Below are 18974 nucleotides of genomic sequence, written 5' to 3' on the forward strand. Positions count from 1 at the left end.
ACACACCTACATATTAGTGTTGGATCACTACTGCATGTGTTAATATGTGGAGGTTAACAATTGGTATAATATGTTAACAAGTATGAGCAGGATGTTACCGACATAGATGCCTAAAGGTACTTACAAGTTATGTAAGACAATGAAGGGAAATCATTGCATTAGCCCTGGTAGCATGGAATGTGGAGTTCATGTCTCAAGTGGTATTGGAAAAGACTTGAATGACATATGTTGGCCCGGTGGTTGATCATATAGGCATGCATATTTTTGGGCTAACTAGTTTGAATCTTGGCATGATGATAACATTGTCTGGCATTGTGTAGATCCAAGATCATGTCATAGGCTATGGTGGATACAATGGAGCTAAAGATCATCAGATGATCACATATTCACAGCTCAAATGATATATGGAGGAGATTGGAGTCCCAGTATTGTACTTTACTAGAGATGAGGACCTAAAATGTATGACTCAGGGGAAGTTCAAGCACTCATGATGCAGAGCTAACATGTTTGAACTTGTATGGGCAATGACTACCCAAAACTGGAGGTGATGAAAAGTTATAGTAGGAATACCTAGGAAAATTTCATTGTAAGGGGTATCTACCTGTCATTGGTTGGTTGTATTCATATTACAATCACATTTGATTCCTAAAGAATTTTGGGATCAAACAGGAGGTGATGCAAGTTGACCAACAAGTGAGTAGTGTTTACTGGCACATCCCTCTAAAATTAAGTAGTGTAACAAATGGGATAACATTTACATTCTCAATTGGTGTCAGTTGATAGTTGAGTCCTCCATCTCAAGTGATGAGACTTGAGAAAAATGCAGCAAAATATAACAATTGGTACCAAAGAAGGAGAGACATCCCATAAAGACAAAGGGGGAGAAATTTTATCAGTGCCTAGTAAATACAAGGAGGAATGATACCCTGACAGTGCCCTTTGCCATTATTGTCAAAGGGGGAGAAAGATTTTATAGTATATTGCATACTACATGTGTGAGAATCTATTAGATCATAAAAAGGGGGAGAAAGAGTATGTAGTATGCCAGATACTACATGAGTTGACATCAATGCCAAAGGGGGAGATTTTTGGCATTGGATTGTCATTGATGTCAACTAGTATGGGATGACTACCGATATGAGAGATGTATGCGCAACACTATCAAGGAGTAGTATAGGTTGTGATATCTTTGATATCACCTTGTGTTGCAGGACACTGGTAAGGTAAGGATGAATGACCATTGGAGTCACTGGTACACAGGTTGGTGCCCAACTTGTGTGGATGGAAGGGTAAGGTGATCGGTATTGCTATAGTGCATCACTGGTAAGGAAAAGATGTCAACTAGTAAGTGATGTGTTGACATGGGAAAGTTAGATCAACCAAGTGAGTGGTTGTCAGCCTATAAAGGTCATGACCAATGTATAATCAGGATGAGTAAGGTGCTAGGATGTTGTTTGTGATGAAGAGGCAGAATGTTACCTAATTCAAATCAACACTAGAGGAGAAGAATGAATAGATAATAGGTATGCTGTAAGGTTGTAGGACAGTAGGATGCCCACCTGATGAAGAGGCAGACATCATGAGAAGCAATGATTGACAGTGAAAGTGCCCACACTGGATCACATATGCCTATTTGAAGATATTTTGCACAAACAAGGAAGCCACATGAGTACACTATAAAGATGCAGAAGACAAGGTGCCACTCCACTAGTAAGTGGATCTTATCTCTTATTATGCATTGTTTATAGTTTTGTGAGGTGAGGAAGAAGATGTGTGCATCAAGTGCATGAAATCAAGGATATGCACTGGACCGATTGAGAAGGCATGTTGAGATGTTGGTATAGATGAAGAGTAATGAGTTTTTCACTTTGAAAAACCAATTAAGATATGATCATAGTTGATCATGGGGAAGGCATGGCTGAGCAGATGCACATAGAGGAAGAATGGACTGATTGAAGATGGATTTTGTGGAAAGTTGATGACATGGTGTCATCAAGAGGTTTTAGCGGTATGACTGTTCACTGGTAATATGGACAAGGTGCAGATGAAGAAGACTCCCTACCTGATGAAGATGAGCATGCTTTGGATAGACATGTCTGATGATCGGTTAAGAAGTTCCACTAGTAGTTCAACAAAGTACAGACATGTGAAGTTAACCGATACAGTGTTAAATACCGACAGGGTTAGTATATCGGAAGAAAAGAGGAACCGGTAGAGTGTTTGGTCCGTGATCCTATCTGGACCGACATGAAGATTTAAGTTGGAAGTTGGTCGATGTGGATGCCACGTAGAGGTGAAATCTTAAGCATGCAGAGGTCAGTGGAGTGCCATGTAGAGATAAATGTTTTGACAGGTGTGCATTGAATATCTATCCTCTGATTTATGGATCAGATCAGAGAAGTGTGGCTCGAGGAAGAATGAATGACAGAGAAGAAATAGGGAGTTGTTGGTGCCTTGATCAAAGCAAGAAGATCAAACTATGAGAAGACCTCAAGGAGGAAACAATAGAAATATTAATGGTGTTTTGATAGAAGAACATCAAGATACATGACCGTGCTTGCTACATTTGGAAAACGTGTATTGGAAGGTGCGTTATTGGCGGAGTTGTACAGTTGGTTGTCTGGGAGATCAAATCAGGGAAGATCTAATTGGATTTGGTTTGCCTCAAGGGTGATGAGGAAACCTTAACTACCTAAGTATTTGAATTTGGTTCTGGTGGGAAAACCATTCTATATATATGCAGGCCAAATATATAGTTAAGTTGTTGTTGAATAGAAGAATATTGTGTTGTTGTGAAGTATATTACTTTTGCATGTGAGAGAAAATTAGCCAAGTTCTCAATGAGTATCTAAGAAGAGGGTGAGAGTGAGGGAGAACTTGGTTGAAGTGTTCAACCAGTAGAAGAACAAAACTGGTAGTGTCCATAACGACAGAGCATAGGTCAAGGAAGCTGCAGAGTAGATAGACATAGAACCAGTAGAGTATAGTACTGGAGAAGAGCAGAGCAGTGAGGAGGAGATTTAGTAAGAGCAGAATATAAGAGAGGTGAAATAGTAGAGTTTACTGGAAAGAAAAGTAGTAGATGAGAGTAGTAGAAGAGTGTGTCGGTGCAACAGAGAAGGTTTCTCACTGGTAGAGTAAGATATATGAAATGGTTACAAGATTCACTTGTAATAGTATAATTACTTTTGTAATTGAAGCTATCTTTGTGATCACTGAGTTGTATCTCAGTGCAGGGGTTATAGCTCCTTTGGGTTGTAGCCCATAAACAAGTTAAGGGTTGGTTCTCCTTGGGTTGGTGCCCTAAACATTATAACAGAGTTTTCATTGTGAGGTTGGATTGGAGCAGAATAGTCCAACAACATTGCTCATTAAGTTTTTTCCCATCTTGGGTTTTCCTCGTATATGCTAGTGTTATGTGATGTTGTTGGCATTATGTGAACCGGTATTAAGACATGATGACATTATATGCTGTCATTGATGTCAATATGTTGAAGAGGAGTGAACCGGTATATCTGAGAACCGGTATGTTACCAAGAATCGGTGTATGTGAGAACCAATATAACACTGTGAACCAGTATTTATGCCAAAGTGAAGAGGTGTGCTTGCTTAAGGTGAAATGGCATGTGGTTATGGGAACCAGTGCATGGACGCTTTGTATGACTATCAGTTGGTAGCCTCAACTTCAGGGTTTCCGGTTGAAGTGCCTCAAGCCTATGTGACTCAATCAGTGACTTTGTGTGATGAGTTAGCATTGTAACAAAGAACAGATCATGTTGCCACATCATCTTTATGCGCGAGAAGGATCTTGTATGAAGGAGATTGTCCCTATCTACCTCAAGAATGTGCGAAGTCTATAAATGGTGATAACGTGTGATGGGTTATCAACTACCATGAAATTGGTGGAAAATGAATGATGGAGAATGTCTTGAGATTGGTTCAAGACTATTACATTTTATGCAATGTGCTCAATGGTCAAGATTGAACTGTTTGGATTGCTTAACCTAACAAGTTTAGGGCTTACGGTTTATGCTATGACCTATCTATTTCCTATAAGGTTGATGTTGTGTTCCTTTCTGAGGTTGTTGGAAAAAGTTGTGTGTGTGTATCTAAGAGAAGAGATACGCGATTCTTGCCAAACCAGAGGGGAGAAGTGATACTTGTAGAGTGTAAGTGCATAAGGTGAAGAGGAGCTAAAGCAGATCTACATTGGCATTGAGTGCTGTTACCAGATCATTGTGATACCTGTTGATCTCTAACCACCTCAATAGTTGGGAAATCCCTTAACAGGGTAGCTTTAATTGGCTTGCTATAAATCCTTTAACAGGGTGACTCAAAACCATTGAGTTCTTGAAATCCTCTAACAAGGCAACCTCTAATAGGGTTTAACTATTAACCTGGTATTCTAGCCATCCCTTAACCAGGTGATCCCTAACAGGATCAGTTCCTAATAGAACCTATTGTATCAGTCTTTAACTGGCAAGGCTCCTAGTAAAGTGGACTTCTAAAGAGTTCAAAGACAGCTTGTGGGTATTCATCCCCACCATGGTTTTTCCTAGTTGGGTTTCCACGTGAAAAATCTATGTGTCATGTGTGGCGATATTTTTGTGATGGTTTGAGTGATTTGTGTCTTAAGGTAAATCATGTTGATCTAGCTGCTTATATATCTTTTGATGATAGATTACTTGTTCATGAACTAGGGTGAAATGGAAATGAAGTATTAGAATGTATGAAAAGATAAGTGTCAACTAGTTTATGCTTGTCTTAGTTATTCTGGGTTCTGTCGGTTGTACTCTATTTAAGAACGGTGTTACTGTTTGTCTATCAAAGCACAATGTCTGCTGACAAACCAGTTTAGGGTTGTGTTTTTGTCTGTATTGATTCACCCCCCCTCTTAGTACCAGTTTGGTACTATCCATTCATCATTGAGTTATCAATTGGTATCAGAGCATTCTCCAGGTCCTTTGTGTTATAAGCTTAACCGCTTGAGGTAAAGATCCCAGTCTAATGATGAAGAGGGAAGGTCCAAAGTTCAATAGAGAAAATTTTAGTATATGGAAAGACAGAATGAAGATATACATCAGAAGCATGGGTGCTCAACATTGGAGCTATGTTGAGCATGCCTATGTTCCCCCTACCGGTACTCTCACCGATGATCAAAAGAGAGAGATGCAGGAGAATGGGCAAGTCATGGAAGCCCTAATTAGTATTTTATCTAACACTGAGTTCATTGATGTCCAAGATAAGGTAAATCCCAAAGAGGTATGGGATACTCTTGAAAATATCTATGGCGATGATGAGCATGTAAAACAAGCTAAGGAAGAAAGCCTTAGAGGGAAGTTTGAAGACATGTGTATGGTTGAAGGTGAGACCATTCAACAGTATGGAATAAGAATCAAAACTATTGTTGGAGATATCAAGAGTGCAGGTGGTAAAATGGAAGATTGCACTATGGTAAGCAAAGTCCTAAGATCCTTATTACCGTCTATGCAATAAGGGTTGCTGCTATTCAAGAGTTGAGATCAATAGACAAGACTAAGGTATCCCTAGACTCCATCATTGCAAAGTTGATAGCCTATGAGCTAAATATTTTTTATGGCAGTGTTCAAAAGACTGAATCAACTTTTAAAGCTTCTATTGTACCATTCAGAAAAGGAAAAGAAGCTAGCACTAGTGGTGAACCAAGACAGAGTAGAGAAATGGATGATGAGGAGATTCTGATGGCATTTGAAGCTCTTCTTGCCAGGAAACTCCCTAAAGGAACTGACAAATACAGAGGTAAGCTCCCTTTGAAATTATTTTATTGCAACCGGATAGGACATATAGCTGTAAACTATCCTAATGGTGACAACAAGGACAAACTGGAAAGGTTCAAGAAATTCAAAGGAGGAAACCGGAGAAACTCTTTTGTGGCAGTTGATGAAGGCGTCATAGATGAGGAATCAGAAGACAAAGAAAACGAAGATATTGTGTTTGTTGTTGTCAAGGAAGATGTGTCAGACAAGAAGGCTCTTGTCTCCCAATTTGATAATTCCAATCAGTGGATTATTGATAGTGGGTGTTCTCACCATATGACTGGTGACCGGAGCAAGTTTCTATCCTTCGAAGAGTATGATGGTGGTGTGGTTCACTTTGGTAATGATACACCATGTATGGTCAAAGGAAGAGGGTGCATCTCTCTAAATGGAAAGAGTAGTGCTGACAATGTGTATTGGGTTGATGGTCTCAGACACAGCCTCCTGAGTGTTGCCTAGCTGAATGACAGTGGTCTCACTCTGGAATTCAAGAATGGAGTGTGCAGAATCAATGGAAAGAATGGTGAATTGGTTGCCACGGGCATGTAGACCAAAGGTAACCTATTTCAGATGAATCCAAATATAAGTACATGTCTTATGGCTAAATTTGATGATAGCTGGATATGGCATAGGAGACTCTGCCATGTAAACTTTGATAGCATTGTGAAGGCTAGTAAGATCAAGGTGGCTAGAGGGTTGTCGGTGTTGAGAAAACTGGAAAACACCTTGTGCAGAGAGTGTCAACTGGAGAAAATGTCTTCCTCAACCTTTAAAGGTAAACCTTTCACTACTAACAATTTGCTTGATCTTGTGCATACTGATTTGTGCAGTCCTATGAAAACTAGGAGTGTGCAGGGTGATAGGTACTTCATGATTCTCACTAATGACTGCTCAAGAATGATGTGGGTCACATTCTTGAAAGATAAGTCTAAAGCTTCTGTACAGTTCAAAGACTTCAGAGCATTAGTGGAGAAGGAAAGCGGTAAAAGGATCAAGTTCCTGAGAACTGATCAAGGAGGGGAATTCACTTTCGGTGAATTCAACAAGTACTATGAAGATCATGGCATATGTTGGGTCTCAAATCAACAGATTGGATAGGTTCTAAGGAAATGCCAACTCCTATGATCAAACCCTCCAATTGACTTGGCCAACATATAGAGTGAACCTTTTTGGTTACTATCTCTCTCACTTTAGGCTCTGCAGGACCTAGACGGGTATACCTATTCACTGAATGTCACCAATAACCAGTGCCTTTTGTAGCAGATTTATTAACCTAATCTAATATCTCCAGATCTTGAAATGGCATGAGTTCCTTGAATGGAGATATAGCAGATGAGTTCAAGATTGTTGTTGTAATAATTGTTTGTCTTATGCTTCTTAATCACTTCTATTGCTTATTAAAATAATCAATTATGAATGAAATGATGAGTGCAACTTGTAATTTAGCCAGTGCCTTCTTCCCTATTTTGGTTACAGAGTCATTACAATTTTCTTTAGGACTTATGGTGCGAACCTGTGAGACAGTTTTTTAATTCATCCCTTTATGAACCTGTCAGTTATTATTTCTTTTGGAACCAAATGAATGCTTATATCATATGCTGATTGAGTGAATTTAACCCTACCCTTAAGGGACCAGTCAATTAAGCTTTGCAAGGAACAATCACAATCCGCAAGCAAAACTTTTGTTGCAACACTATAATATAAAACATAGATCTGATCTTAAGAACATGAATAACCTTATCTTATCAGACAATATCGCAGACGATTGCCAAAAGAAAATGGAATGATCCACAACACATATGCAGAGAAATAGTTGATCAAAATTTGTATTCCATTATAGTTCGTATACAGAAGACCTACAGGCTGTCATCTATCGCTATCTTCATCTTATCTAATCACTATCGCCCTATATTACAAAAATCATTCTCATATATATATGAGGATGAAGACTTTTCATGAAGAGACACGACTTTTCGAAACACTAATCATTAGTTTGAGTGCTTCTAACAAACTTAAGAAGAAATAGATTTAGAAGTCCTAAATGATGAATGTAGTCATCGTCTTTAAAGGTTTTGATCCGAGCAGTCTATTTCTTCACTTCATCTCCCAGCGACAGATATTTGAATATTATCTGGTTGACAGTAGGGGCCATATCCTTACTTCGATCTATTTCGGACAAGGCCCAATCCTTGATGCTGATGAGCTCTTTTCGCAAGTCCTCAAGGGATATCACATCTCCTTCTTTGTAAATGGAGGACATTCCAATAGGTTTCTCATCATCCAACTCCTTCAGATCTCTTCTCAGCGTATCTTCAAGTTTGACATGATTCTCCATATATGCAGTCCCCTCAGCTTTTTCCTTTGGCATCAAGGCATCGACATTATTTAGTACTTCATGCAATCGTGCTTTTAACCTCTCATGCTCTGTTAACGCTTTTATCATTCCATTATATACTTTCCAATATGGTTCAACCTGCAAGAGCATGGTGTTAAACCGATGTCCTATGATGTCGCTGACCAGTTTGTCCATCCTTTGTTGGATACCTTATGCACGTTTATTGGCCTTTTCTGCTTGATACTTCCAGTATAGAGCATCAGAGACATCATCCAAGCTACGTCCCGTGGGGTATGAGGTGTATTCACTGATAGGAGTCCCTGTCTCTAGTTGCAATACTTTTGCCTGCAACTTTTGATTTTCCTCTTTAGATTTTTCATATAACCCCTTATATGTGACGTTTTCTCTGACCAAAAATTTTGTCTGGTCTAGGTTCAATCTAGCAACATCCAAGTTGAGTTTAGCAGTGACCCTAGGGTCTGTCTTACCAACCTGATGAACCATGAGGTGCCCAAAGGTTTCTTCAATGTCTATAATGATAGGCCTCTTCCCCTTTGGATATAATGCCCATTGTTGGAGAGCTTTCTTGTCTGGATCATATCCAGAGCCTAAGAACAATTTGTCTACCTCCTAAGGCAACACCTGTTGATATAAGTCTTGTTTCTTCAGGAAGCCGTCAAATAAAAGTGCTGAGTTTATATCCCAACAAGAGAAGATGATTACACTGGCCTCTTTCAGTAATTTCCTCCCTTTCTTAGGAGTCATATCCTTCATGAGGACATCAATCTCATCCTGCAATTTCTTCATCTGTTCCTCCTCTGGTCTTCCAGCCATGCTTCGTTTTACATGAGCTCCTTTGTATTGGTATAAAAATGAAAGAAATTCCCTAGAGGAGGCGAATCCATCATCAGCAACAAAATCTTCATGCTCAGTCATCCTTATATCAACGACATCCTTGATGTTAATTTCACCAGTGTCCATATTCATCTCTACTTCGAAACCAGGAGGATAATCTTCTCTAGGAGAATCAGCTGGGATACTACTGGCGGTCGATTTTGGTGACATGTGGGCTAGGGGCTGACTATCCTTCTCAGTATTAATGAAATGAAGGAATTGCAAAGGCACTCTATGCATGATTTCTGCTTCATGTTGAAGCAGCCTTTTAGCCACTTCTAGAGGATCTTGGAGATTTCCAATTAGGTCTCCATCTATCATTCCCCTTACCCTTTTCCATTTGTAGGCCTCCCAAACTAACTCACTCTTTTCTCTCAAAGCTTTGGCCTCCTCTCTTTCAAGATTCTTAATCAGGTCATTTGGCATTTTGGCCACATGTATTCCGGCTTTGAGTTTTTGTGATACTCTGGCAGCTCTTATATATCCTTCAGGGTCGAAGTTCTGTCTAGGTTCGCCCAGAGTCATGCCATAGTAGTCTAACTTGTTCTGCAGTAAATGATAACTTTTTGAACTTTTAACAATGAAATCAAAAAAAACCAATAAACCTGGAACAATGGATTGTTTACCGAAATCTGTAAGGTGTTTAGCACTGACAATAGACAATTGTCTTATAATCTCCAGGCTGGCCACCCTATTTGGCACTGTAATTGGGAGCATGTGGGGTTTTCCTTCATACCCAAATATCCTGATTTCTGTGTGATTGTTATGGCAATACCAATCACCCCAATTATGATCAATCTGTGACTCTGGAGAGAAGTCCTTTGGTCTGAGGAATCTCTTGATTTCAGGGGACAAAGTGTAATCCCTATGTTGCCCAAAAGCTGCACTAAGAGGTTTCACAAAATATTCTTGAAAGTGCCAGTACTGGTTGTTCATGAACCTCTGGTCCCATGCAGATACCCATAACTAAACTAGCTTCTTCAAACCATTTTTATCATAGGATCGAATGCAGAAATCATCTAACCAGAAATTAATCTCTTGTCCACAATAAAGAATGATATGCATTAACAAGGAATACAATGAAAAATGAACATTCACAAGGTCCCCTTTCAACTTTTCCAATCCATGATTTAAAGCATCTGCAACATAAGTGGCAAAATCAAATGACCTAGGGTCTTTTGACTGTAAATCAGCACACAGAACCATAACCCCAATATCCATGAGTGGATGAGCCTCTAGGCCTAATACTTGAGTTGCAGCATAATAGGTATATTTAAAATAAGGATGGAAATGGTTGACATCAAATGGCACCTTGTCATCTTTGCTGAATGGAACAAATGACCCACCCACTTTTGGCCTGTGAATAGGTATCCTCCAAGTCCTGTAGATGTTTTCCAAACTAAAGAATTCTTGTGAAAGTTTCTTCATATCGATACTCTCCTCCACTTCCCAGTCCAAATCAAACACCATATCAATAGTCTGTTTGTTAATTACTACTAATGTATTCCCTCTGTAATCACATATGGTTTTGGTTCTTGGGTTGTAACAATCTACCAGAGCTTTCATTAATTCTACATCTACAAACACATTTGGGACTACCAATTTGCCTAAGTTCTTCTTCCATAGATTACTTATGGGTTCAGGAGCGTCCCTTCTTTTGTAACTAAATAAGAATAACTCATGTCCTCTGATTTCAGTCCAAATATCTCCTAAATTTTCAAACCTATCCTCCAATCCTTCTTCTTCACTTTTGATCTTTTTGGACCTTACACTAGATGAGGGACATTAGTCTAATAAATCCTGAGTCAGAGCTCTTCCTTCCTTCTTTTGTCTCTTGGGCTTCTCTTCAGGGTTTAACTCTTTTCCTTTCCTACTCTTTTTAGAAGAAGAAGATGAAGGTTCCATGATTACAGCAAATATGAGAAACAACACTTACTTGGAGAAATGCTCAGCTCTTCTGGTTATCGTTCGCAAGTTTCCACAAGCTCTCCGCAATTTTCAGTCTTTTAGCATTGATCTGGTTCTTATGAAAATTCAATCAGTTCAACTATAATCATATGGGCAACTTGTGCATAGTTAATGTTCTGTGTCTACAACGGCTACTCAAGTGTTTAAACTTAATTGCAGATGTGACATTCTTCACTTGGGCCTTTAACTCTTTCGCGGGAAGTATAGTTCGCTCAAAGTGATCATATTTCAAGTTATCGATGAAACCCTTGTCTTCGGCCGAGTGTTTAAATCCTTCATCGAAAGCCCATTTTCTTCGATACTATTGTTTCGGTGAATAGCCCATGTCGAGAAGCCACTTTCAAGACTCATCGAAATCATTCTTTCATCGATAGACCTCCTTTTCGATAAGTCACTCGCAAGTTTCATCGAAATCATTCTTTCGATGAGTTTCTTTCTTCGGTGAGGGCCCATGTATGTTCATTGACATTCCTTTTTCATCGATATCCTCCTTTATCGATGAAACACCTTTGCTTTTGTTTGACATTATGTCATTGATGAAAACTTGTGTTTCGATGAATGCTTTATGAGTTTCTTCGGTAATGATATTCCTTCGAAATTACTTTTGCCTTTTTGCCTTTCGATGAAACTTAGAGTATCGATGAGTGATTTTCTACATTCATCAAAAGTGACCTTTTGCCGAAATACTTTTGTTCGGTGCTTTACATACCTCATTTCGATGAAAATACTCTTTCGATGAAACTTCTTTTGCAGTGCTTGATACAATTTGCTGGCCGAAAACATCTTTCAGTCTTCATGCCTATGGGAATATACATTTTTTATATATTTTTTATTTTCAAATATAGTGTTCAACAGCGGCTCTGACTAAGGATGGAGGCATATTGAATATGTCTTCAAGAATTCAGAATCTCTGGTTAGTGCAGATTTATGATGGTATTTACAATGGAAATGGATCCTAATCTACTGTACATGTGATACAGAATGTTCAAGAAAAGAAGTTTTTTAAGAATTGCCCATGCACTGGCAATTCTTGGACCTCTCCTGTTGCATTTTGAAGCAAATAGGAATCCTCCCCCTTTTTGTCTATAATCACATATGGGCCGATCCACAAGGCTTCAAATTTACCATGCTTGCCTTTGTCTTGACTCCTGGCATTCCACATTAAAACCCAATCACCTACACAAAATTTTCTGTTTGATGTCCTCTTGTCATATAATCTCTTCATTTGATTTTGAATCCTGATATTCTGCTTCTGAGCTTCTGCCCTGACTTCATCAAGTTCTACCAACTGCATTGTTCTTTCTTGTGATGGATCTTCAACATCTATCTCTTCTTGAATCATAAATCTATGTACAGGCAAGAGGTTATCCAAAGGTAGTCTAGCCCTTTTGCCATAAACCAGTTCAAATGGAGACTTTCCTGTAGATTTTTTTACAATTATCCTGTCTGCCCATAGTGCAAGATTCAACTTTGAATCCCATGCCTTTTTGTTCTGTCCCAGCATCTTTTTAATGATCTTTAGGATGTTCTTGTTGCTTGATTCAGCTTGCCCATTCCCCTGGGGGTGGTAAGGAGAAGAATGTGATATCTTAATGCCATATTCCTCACAAAAAGTGTTGAATTCCTCTGATCTAAAGGACATGCCATTATCTGAGATGATCCTTGTAGGAACACCGAATCTAGTAATAATGTTCTCCATTAAGAATTTTATCACCACCTTGCTAGTGGCCTGTTTGGTAGGTATTGCCTCCACCCATTTGGTAAAATAGTCTGTAGCAACCAATATCCATCTGTGTCCTCCACTGGACTTTTCTAATATTTCCCCTATAAATCCTATTCCCCACTGTTGAAATGGTTCCTCAGCCAACATTGGTCTCAGTGGGAGTGATCCTTGATATTTTGTTTTATTTGAAAACTTCTGACAAGCTTCACACTTTCTGACATATCTATAAGAATCATTGAAGACACAAGGCCAATAATATCCAGCTCTCAATATTTTATGTGTTGTAGTCTTGGCTGAGAAATGGCCACCACAAACCCCATCATGCATCTCATGAAGGACCTTATCTTCCTGGTAGTTGTCTAGACATAATAACAATATCCCATCTCTATTTTTCCAATATAAGTCCCCATTGATAATTACATATCTTGCTGATTTTAGCTTCAGAGCTCTCTTCTGATTATCAGTCATGCCATCTGGACATTTCAAATGCTTGAGATAGTATATGATATCGGTGTACCATGCTGTTCTTTCAATACTGAAGTTAGCTTCTTCCCATCCAACCTGATTCACACCAGACTCCTCAATTTCAGTTCCTGTCATGAGTTTGGCCAGCCCTTGTCCTTTGATAACCTGTGAAATTTTGAGTTCAATGTTAAATTCTTGTATCTGATTGATCCATTTGCATCTTTTGCCCATGACCTCAGTCTATCTAAAGATATCTTTTACTGCTACATTTGGGACATAAGCTATAACTTCAGCCCCTACTAAGTATGGTCTAAATTGTTTCACTACTTTGACCAAAGCATAGGCTTGCTTTTCATTCAGTTCATATTTTACTTCTGAAGGGCTCAAAGACTTGCTAAAGTATGCAATAGGCTGCTCATACCCTTCTGAATTTTTCTGTAACAACACTGCTGCTATAGTGTGACAAGAGGCGAATGAGAATATCATAAAAGGTTTACCAAAATCTGGGGAAATTAGTACTGGTGCCTCAGAAATTGCTCTTTTGATTGCCACAAAAGAATCAATTGCCTCTTCAGTCCAGTCAATTTGGGCCTCTTTCTTCAACATCCTTACTATAGGTTTTACTATGTCTGCAAAATTCAAAATGAACCTTCTCACAAAATTAATTTGTCCCAAGAATGATTGAATGGCTTTGATAGTTCGAGGGATGGGAACCTCATTGATAGCTGCTACTCTCTTAGGGTCAATTCTTACCCCCTCCTTGGATACTATGTGTCCAAGTAGTTTTCCTTCTTCAACACCAAAGTGGCATTTCTTAGGATTCAAGGAAATTCCATATTCTAAAGCTCTTTTAAATATCTTCTCAAGGTGTTCATAGTGATCATCAGCTTTCTTTGAGTATGCAGTAAGATCATCTTGGTATACTTCCATGATTACATCAATCAATTTTGCAAAAGCCACATCCATTGCCCTTTGAAAAGTAGCTCCAGCATTGGTCAATCCAAATGGCATTCGTGCATAAACATAAGTGCCCCATGGAGTTGTGAAGGCTGTCTTATATTTCTCAGTTTCTCTAACTTTCACCTGATTGTAACCTGAAAATCCATCCATCATAGACAGCAGCTCACACCCTGTTACCCTCTGCAGCATGTTATCCATATTTGGCAATGGATAGTTATCCTTTAGAGATGATATATTCAAATTTATAAAGTCTACACATAATCTAATATCCCCATTTTTCTTCCTAACTGGTACCAAGTTAGAAACCCATGTGGAATATCTGCATGGTTCAATTATTCCTGCGTCTTTCATCTTTATAATTTATTCCCTCATTTTTGGTAACAATGTAGGATTAATAGGTCTCTGCTTTTGCCTGAATGGTTTAGCTTCTGGTTTAAGTGGTATCTCATGTTGAAAGAGATCTTCCTTGTAAGCTTTGAGATCTTCATAAGACCATGCAAACACATGTTTGTATCTTTTTAGCAATATTATCAGTTGTTGCCTCATAGTAGAAGTTAATTTTTTTACAATAAAAACATTTCTGGGGCCTTCTTTGCTTCCTAGATTGATTTGTTCAATATCACTCTCTTTAACAGCTGACCCTTTGGTTTCAATCACATCTTGAGCATTAAAAGTTCTTTCTAATGCTACTAGGCCTCTTGGTAATTTATTTGATTTTAGTTGTATAATTTCATGTCCAAATAAAGTGTCCTTACCTTCAGTTTTCTCCACAAAGTCATTAAAATTTATAGCTTGAGTCTGATAATGATCAACACACTGTAAGAAGTTCAACAGATCTGCATCATCTTGAAACACTTGCCAATTATACAAGTTGTCAGGAACAGATGGTCTTACTTTCACTTCCACTTCAGATATCCCAGTTAGTGTTATATCATTGCCTTTTAATGCAATATTTGCTAAAAAATCTGCCATGATGTTTTTTGACCTATCTATCCAGGTTATCTGAAAAGAATCAAAAAGCTCCATGGTATCCCACACGGCATTCCTGTATTGTTTCAGTCTTAAGTGTTTTGAGGCATATCTTTCCTTTACTTGTGAGACTATTAATTCAGAATCACCAAAGACACTTAGCAATTTGATCCCATGTTTGACTGCTATGTTAAGACCAGTGAGTAGAGCTTCATATTCAGCAATGTTATTTGTACATTCAAATAACAACTTGAAAGAATATTTGTAAGTTTCCCCTGTGGGTGACATAAAAAGGATTCCAGCCCCACTCCCTTCTTTGCTACAAGACCCATCAAAGAACATTTTCCATATCTGACCATTCTTTTTAGTTAGACATGACTCAATGGGGACCCACTCTTTAATTTTAGGTCTTGTTAACTGTACCTGGAAGTTGTCCATGTCAGTTTGTAAAAAACATACTTGGTTCACTGTTTCTTCCATGTCTTCTATGATATATGTGGACCGAGGTTCCCTATCAATTTTTATTTCCTGTCCATTTATTGGAATCGTAGCATATGACAAATCCAGCTGCACATATCCACCAATCATATTCGACCATTGTCTAGACAACAACATTCCATAATTTGGAGGAACATCTACCACTGTGATATCTATTTTATATGATGCTTCTGGAAAGGCTGCTAATCTAAACTCTACATCCTTCATGATACCAACCACTAGGACTGATCTATTGTCCATGGCATAGCATTTCCCAAAGGTAGTATCAACTTCCAGTCCTAGTTCTTTCATCACCCCAACAGGCATGACATTTATGGCTACTCCTGAATCGATCATACAATTCTTCACCCTTTTGTTGTTTATCACCAAAGTGAGATAAAATGGGTCTACTTGTGTTGGGTTTTTAGTTATAGTGGACCCTAAGTATATAATTGGAGCCATTTGTTCATTGTTGTCACCTGTTGGGACCTCTTGTTTCTGTTCATTAATCTTTTCTTCTTGGACACCTGAAATCATCTCCAAAGTTTTTTCTCTATACTTAGGAAACCTCATTATTTCCATCAATGGAACAAAAACTTTTAATTGTGTTCATGCAGTTGAGATATCAAATGAGGTAGAGTGTTGTGATGAAGGGAGTTTTACTGTTTCTTCCTTTTGAACATTAGGACCCTTCTTATTATTCTTTGGTACAACCTCCTTAGTCATAGCTCCTTTGTTTATTCGCTTGAGTGTCTCATTAGTTTCTTTCATAAAAAGACTAGTAGGTTTACCTTGCTCTGGATTCACCACCCTATTCCTTAAATCATAAGTCCTTTTTGCTTGTGCAATGGCATAAGCTGTAATTCTTCTTTTTTCTTCTTCAGTAGGGATTCTGAGCTTAACGCTTTCATTTTTGCTAGTGGTCACAGGTAAGACAGAGCATTGATCAATATTCATGGAATTTGACCTTCCTTCCTGACTAAATGATATCATATTAACAGTTGAATCATCCACATGTTCTTCATAGCTATCCTCCTCCTCTTGCAATCCTTTTGCTACTACACACAAAGAAGAAGCATGTGGCATATTGCAAGCATAACACCACATGTCATCGTCTTGAGTATAATTTACTGTTCTTTTTAAAGGATCTGGAATTTGTTGATTATCTCTGTGGTTCCTATCTACTGGTTTTCCATCCTTCCATGTGGTGTTATAAGGCATGTCATGTAGTCTAGGTCTCTCAGGACGGTAGTATTGATGCTTCTCTGTTTTGTTTACTCTTACAGATAAATCTTTCAGGGCATTTAAAACTTTGTCAAGCTTATCTTCATCTCTATTAGCCTTGGGTGCTCTAGGATTGTATAACCTTGCATCCTCTCTCTTTCCCACTTTACCAGCATCCTTTCTGTTGTTTTCTATAACAATGGCATCTTTCATAACATCCCGGAGGTCTCTAGGATTTCTGGTTCTCAGCTCATAGTTTGTTTTACTGTCGTAAGCATTGATATAATATAGAATGCTCACCTCAGGTACTGGTTTCATCCTATTGGGGATTTTGTTTAAAACCCTGTTAAATCTTTTGTTAAAATCTATCACTGATTCATTTTGCTCCTTCTTTATACTAATGATTTCGTGCAAAGCAAACTCAGGGCTGTTATGGTCTCCATACTGTTCAAGGAACAAATCTTTGAATCTTGCAAGATCTCTAATGGATGCATCAGGCAACGTCCTAAACCAATCTCTTGCATCTTCTATTAATGATTGCATAAACAACCTGATCTTGACATCTTCATATGGTAACCCAAAATCCTCAATTACTGCATCAAAGGCTTTACAATGAGCCTCACCTGAAAATGCATTACTTCTTGTGAACCTTGGTATCGCTGTCCTGATTTCATTTGGGATAGGATATGGGTACACTATCATTCCTAAAAAATTAAACTGCCTCATTTGCTCCATATTTATTAGTCCATGCCCTCCATGAGGATTCCCAAAGTTTTGGTTCACATTACCATATAAGGGTATTTGATTTTGATAAGGAAGAGGGTATTGATTCTGGTGTTGATATTGAAACTGATTAGGGGATGGATGTTGGTTATAAAATTGACCAGGGGGTGGGTACTGATTATGAGTATGTGAACTTTGCTGGACTGGTGGTGCACTTGATTGCACATGATCATCCCTTTTGCTACCAAACAAGGGATTCTCATAAGCTTTGAAATCATTACCCTTTGTTTTACCCACTCCTTGAGCATATGTTTTCTTGTAGTTGTTTACATCTTTATTAAAGTCATCCTCACCAACATTTATGCCCAACATAGCACACAGCTCCAAACATTCCTGAGTCCTTCCTGAATCTCTCATCTCAGCAGCTGCCTCCATCATTTGTCTAGTTAAATCTGTAAATCTATCTGCAGGGTCTACCATACTTGATCCTGATGGAGGTGGTGTGTATTGTCTGGACCGTGCTTCATGATTTTCAAAACCAGGGGGAATTTGGCATCGCCCCTTCTGAGCTTTATATGCTACAACCAAATCCTCATTTACCGGGCTTGAAGTTGTTGTTCTATCTTGTTCTCTTAAGGGCGAATGTTGGCTACTTTCATGTTTATACTGGTTGTATCTTTCTCTCATGGAATCATTCATGGGTTCTTTATTTTTGTTCTTTCGTTGAGAGAAATCTAATTGGGATAAAGATTGTCCTTTTGTAACCGATTTTGTCCTGTGCATTGATATTCTTATTTCAGAGTCGCCACCTCTTTCCTAGAGGATATGTGTTATTTATTTTTTCTGAGTTCTTTCCCACAGTAGAGTCTTAATTCTTCTTCCCTAGCAGAGTCGCCAATCTATTGGGTCTCAAATCAACAGATTGGATAGGTTCTAAGGAAATGCCAACTCCTATGATCAAACGCTCCAATTGACTTGGCCAACATATAGAGTGAACCTGTTTGGTTACTATCTCTCTCACTTTAGGCTCTGCAGGACCTAGGCGGGTATACCTATTCACTGAATGTCACCAATAACCAGTGCCTTTATAGCAGATTTATTAACCTAATCTGATATCTCCAGATCTTGAAATGGCATGAGTTCCTTGAATGGAGATATAGCAGATGAGTTCAAGATTGTTGTAGTAATAACTGTTTGTCTTATGCTTCTTAATCACTTCTATTTCTTATTAAAATAATCAATTATGAATGAAATGATGAGTGCAACTTGTAATTTAGCCAGTGCCTTCTTCGCTGTTTGGGTTACAGAGTCATTACACTTTTCTTTAGGACTTATGGTGCGAACCTGTGAGACAGTTTTTTAATTCATCCCTTTATGAACCTGTCAGTTATTATTTCTTTTGGAACCAAATGAATGCTTATATCATATGCTGATTGAGTGA

The sequence above is a fragment of the Cryptomeria japonica genome, chromosome 1 (genome assembly GCF_030272615.1).
Source record: "Cryptomeria japonica chromosome 1, Sugi_1.0, whole genome shotgun sequence".
In the NCBI taxonomy this organism is placed as follows: Eukaryota; Viridiplantae; Streptophyta; class Pinopsida; order Cupressales; family Cupressaceae; genus Cryptomeria; species Cryptomeria japonica.